This window comes from Cyprinodon variegatus, unplaced genomic scaffold (assembly GCF_000732505.1).
Source record: "Cyprinodon variegatus isolate N-32 unplaced genomic scaffold, C_variegatus-1.0 Scaffold54, whole genome shotgun sequence".
Classification (NCBI taxonomy): Eukaryota; Metazoa; Chordata; class Actinopteri; order Cyprinodontiformes; family Cyprinodontidae; genus Cyprinodon; species Cyprinodon variegatus.
This window is the reverse complement of record NW_015150507.1, coordinates 376,301-381,913: the sequence shown is the minus strand read 5'-3', so window position 1 is coordinate 381,913 and position 5,613 is coordinate 376,301.

Here is a 5,613-nt window from a genome sequence, read left to right as displayed (position 1 = left end):
ATCCATCCATCCATCCATCCATCCATCCATCCATCCATCCATCCATCCATCCATCCATCCATCCATCCATCCATCCATCTTCTGTCACGCTTATCCCAAGCGGGGTTGCAGGGGCTGCTGATGCCTATCTCCAGCTGTCTACGGGCGAGAGGCGGGGTACACCCTGGAATGGTCGCCAGTCCATCCCAGGGCACTACCTCCATCCAGCAGGTTAAATTAAAAACAGACACGTAGTGTGCAGGGAAAAGTAGAATTTAATTGTTTTTCTTTTTTCTGAAGTGTCATAGAAGTGAATAACGGTCTCCTACAAAGTTCTAAAAAAAAGTATATAGCAGATATTAGTTTTGGGAAAAAATAATTCAATGGCATTTCCACATAGGTTGTTAACCACAGATTTAATTTAACCCGTCGAGTGTGCATAGCTTTGAATGGTGTCACATTATTGTTTAAGCTGCTTCACCGGCAACTCTCTGGCTCAAATTGCTCTAATGTTCTTATTATAGCTCTGCTTCGTGAGCCTCACAACCTGGAAAATAAATAAAGGTCTTAATAGGACTAGGGGAAAAAAACCTCACACATATGCTCTAAGCCCCTGTTTGCATCCTGAGCGGTTTTCCCGTGAGAACACTGGAAGGGGCGAGCATGATGCTCAGTCGTCACATTCCCCCCCGACTGCCAAAGCTGTGTAGCATGTTTTGAATAATACTCTAATTAAGTCCTCCAACGAGAACCCCCACACACACAGACACTTTATTAGGCTAAAATCTATGAGTAAACCTGTTACAAAGCAGTGTTACGAGATCAGATTTAAAAGGAAGCTTAACTCTACCAGATCGATAATATCCTCCTTCCCTGTTCTGAAAACATAAGCACACACACACACACACACACACACCACACCAGACTGGTTCAGAAAGTAGTCTGAATTTCTTTAACCTAAGTATTTTAACACCGCAGAGGGTCGCTGCTTAGGTGTTGTTTGACCTCAGATGCTCTTTCACCAAAGTATTTGCAGTGCAGCGCAGCCTCTGACCTTCTCCCCCTATGCGCCTGTGGTCACCTGGCTCTTCTCAAGCAGCTTGACAGGAGGAACACTCTGTCTGTCCTCACACTTCTACCCCTGAGGCCTGCTCACGCACATTCCGATATCTCTTATTTCAACCCTCGAGACATTTTATTTCCTCTTTCTTTATAAGAAATCTTAATTTATCCACACTGTGCAGCTGAGAAACTCTGGGGAAGCTTTCATGAGTCACAGTCTCTTGCTCTAGGGTAGTGATAGTGGCTGTTGAAAGAGAAGAAAGTACATTTAGCAAGGAAGTATGCCATCTCTGACTTCCCCGCTTAAAGGGCAGTCGTTAGAGGTAGTGAAAGTGAGAGAAACCTTATCCAGATATCTTTATTTAACAGAAAGACTCTAATCCCTCCTCTCTCCATATATACTTTTGGGTTAATCAACAACTGCACTCACACAATATTAATACACAGTGTAGAGACTTAAATAAACAATGCAACAAATGTTTTTTTTTTTTTTTTTTTTACTTAAAGCTACAGTGTGTAATAATTACAGGGATATACAGTCAGAAATGTAATATATTATACATAACTATGTTATTTATCATCATGTACGAGCTCAGCCTCTTAACCTTAATATTTGCGTTGCCTTAGAATTCGTTATTTATAATTACATAGGAGCGGGTCTCGCAGCCATGGAGGCAGACATCTTTGCGCTACGGCAGCGCAGAGCCAACAAACTAGTGATTGCGAGATCGCCCATTACGGGTATATTTATTATCTTAAGTCTACATGAAATTTATACCCTACACAGACTAATGAAATACTATCTGTAAAATTATCTATGTAAACAAACCTCATCACTTGAGAAGGTAGGTGATGCGGACGTCGTGGAAGACATTTTGTCCCGTAACGCTCGCCGTACTGTTGGGGGGGAGAAGCGGTGGGGGGGAGATGTTCATGTTGCTGCGGTCTGCAGTCTGGACGTTAGATGTCGCTGAAAATTACACACTTAAGCTTTAAGCAAACACTTTTTATTTACAATTAAAACCAAACATTTCAATTTAGAAATGCAATCTAATCTCAACTTGATTAGGTATATATTTTTGCATTTTAATGACAACAGCTATATTTTCATGAGCCATAATAGAAACATATGCTATTAACACAAAATAGACCAGAAGTAATTGGTAATGGATCTGTTTATGTCCAGGATACAACATGAAAATACTGATATAGAATAAATTAATAAAACTTCAATCCCACTGGTTGATCCTGTAACATGGGATGCATTGATTGTGTCCAATCACTTCTATGCGGATGACAGTTGGATCTATATGCCCATAAGGAGGACCGGTAATAGCTGGTTTAATCCTTTACTTCAATGTCTTAGTGACGCAAAGGCTTGGTTGACTGAACACATCTTAACTCCCGATGGAAGCAAAATAGAATTTCTGGTGTTTAGACCTATGGACCCTCTGAATAATCTGGGCATGCTTAAAGAATATGTTTTTCTTTTAGCCACTAGCCTTAGCCTACTATCCATCTGGATTTTAAACTCTTTAAGTGTTGTTAAAGCCAGTTTTGATAATTTCTGTCTCTTATTCAAAGTGTTACCAGTTTTATATTTTAAGAATTTTGTGCAAGTCCTTACCCCCCTTACCACCGACTAACCCTACCACACTTTTACTTTGTCTGGACTACAGCAATGCTTCAGCAATAAGGCATTAATTAAAGACCACTTTAACCACCTGCAGTTAGTCCCAAACTCTGTGCCTCAGCTCTTAACAGCAATCAAGAAGCATGAACATGTTTCACTTATTCTTGCACATATTTGCACTGGCTTCCTATTAGATGTATACTTGATTTTTGTTGTTTGTTTGGTAAAGCTTTAAATGGACTAGAACAAAATGACTAGCTTGTGGTGCTGCTGGCTCCAGACTCTGCCCCTTAATATCAAAATATCACCTCCTGTATAATGGTCTTAAGAATACTTTTATTCTCCGGTGCTTAACATTGCATTAGTTGCATTGTCCTTCATATATATTTACTTTTATTTTAATTATGTATTATTTTCTAGTAGCAGAGCTTACAGTATGTGATTCATGGTGATGTATGTATTGTCTTATTGTGTGCAATAAGACAATATGTTATTCTGGTGATCTCTCCAAGGTGTAGCCATCCTGCTGTCATTAAACACTACTTTTATCTTTTAAATGTCATGTTTAAGCATTATAAAAAAAAAAAAAAAAACTTTAACATACTTCTGTCAGTGAGCCCCAGGGCAACTGTGGCTACAATGTAGCTTGCCACCATCAGTGTGTGAGTGTGTGTGTGAATGGGTGAATGAATGTAGTGTAAAGCGCTTGGGTCAAGTCTCCTAACTTGAATAAAGGCGCTATATAAGTACATGCCATTTACCATTTACTATTTACCTTTACTTGTGGCTGAGACTCAATATTTCAGTGAAATGAGCTACATTTGTCCAGTGGTTGTAACCCATTCTTTAGGTAACAGTGAGCAAGTATGCAGAGCAACTTTTTGGGTGAGCATTCTGAGGCCAAGGGTCTTGCTATGTGACCCAGAGGCCCAAGAAATTAATCAATTAATCCTAAAGAGGAGGTCCTTTTTGAAATATTTATACATGACTGCATACATTTATTTTCAAGAAAGGGGCAAATGTTTGATGTTGTTGGAAAGCTCTGTGCCACACAGCTACAGAGCTTTCCATTGGAAGGAAGAGGCCGTCCCATTCCAACACCACCATTAATCAAAGTGCCTTCCACAGATGATAGTAACTTAATTACGAGTGACACTTGACAGTTAAGGGTTAGTGGTTAGGGAGCGGTTTTGGATTCAACCAGACTTTCAGTCTGTTTTAAACAGGGATTCTGCCACTTCACCATGATTCAAACTCTTCTCTCTCTAAATAGTCTGTAGCTATATAGCTTATTTTCAAGTCAGGGGACACCGGAGCTTTATACATTCACCCATGTATGAACACATTCACACATTGATGCCGGTAAGCTACAATGTAGCCACAGCTGCCCTGGGGCACGCTGATAGAAGCAAGGCTGCTGTATACAGGGTCCACCAGGCCCTCTGACCACCATCATCTTTAACCACTTGGCCACAACTTCCAAACACTAGGCAGCCACTCGGAGCTACCTTGAGTAATAACAATATGTGTCTATATCCATCAAGGGGTGCATTTAAAAAAAGTTGTATTAAGCTGTAGGCTGCTCTGTTGCCTCTGACACAAGAGCTGCAGAATGTTTACCAATGTACAAAGGCACAGTAAAATTCTTTGGATTAAGTTTTTTTTTTTTTTTTTTCAGTTCTCTGTTTTTTAGAAGCTCAAAAATTCCCCCCAAAATTACGTCCGCCTAAACCACAGTAAGTTCTGCTGCTTAAAGAGTTATTGTGATGATCTTACTGCAAACCTGACAAAATGAGAAAACTATATCAGAACCTGACCAGCCAAAGGCAGAAGATAGACAGGAGAAAGGTTGATATTTTTAACAAATGTTGCTGTTTTGATCAGCAACCATTCATAATGATAGTAAAACAGACTTTTTTTTTAAGTAAACCTTAATAAGTGAAGAATATACAAATTCAGATCCTTACTGATTTGGGTTTTATCACATTAAAGAGGCATTATGGTAGCCTAGTAAACTAGCCCCATCCGCCAGCAGCCAAAATCATTTTTGCCTGCGATGCCGAGTCTCGATTAATGCCCCAGGCCCTAGAACTGGTGGGCTGTGTGACGCTGGAGAAAGCACAACAAGGAAGATGGCAACAACCATTGAACAGTTCTTGTTTTACTATGGAATCAGTTTTACCGATATGGTGTTTATTACACTCCCCCACCAGCTTTCTGTCGCGCTTACTACGTCACAGTCAGTTGCGCTCATTGGTGAGAGCGTTGACCAATAGGCACAGACATGGTTCGAAAGACAACGGGTTGTTCTCATCAACAATCTTCAGATGTCTCATTCATCGGGGCCAGACTAAATAACACATTTAATCTCACATTTAGTCTGGTTTATCAGGCTAGCATTACGGAGTTCTCTGATGATACTGCCACCTGTGGCCCAAACCCAGAACTGCAGCGCTCCTCTGCTCATTCTCGTAGCTTAAGCTCAAACTAAACAAGTTTTTATTAATTTTTTCCCACCTTACTTGGAGTTGTTGTTATTTTCTGAGTTTAGTTGGATGCTGGTCACTTATGAGTATCCACAAAGTCAATATTGAATATAAAGCTTAGATTTTTTTGAAAGGTCGGACGCGTTTAACATGGACGTGCTTGACGTCACATCTGCCAAACAGCCTGGCAACCTCTGCCCAGAGGTGTATTAAGGAAAGGGTACAGACTTACAGATGCATCACCGGTGATACAGAGGTGACAGATCATCAAACAATGTTTTGTGATAAAGGGTCAAATAGAGAGACTATCTTAATCACAAAAAACAAACAAACAGAAGACTGTTTTTACAGTTTAATTTACACCTTTGTGCTGTCTGCTGTTAAGCTAATTTTTTTCATTGGTGTTTCTTTATCATCCAGTGACATCTGTACGGCATCTAAATATATGTATAC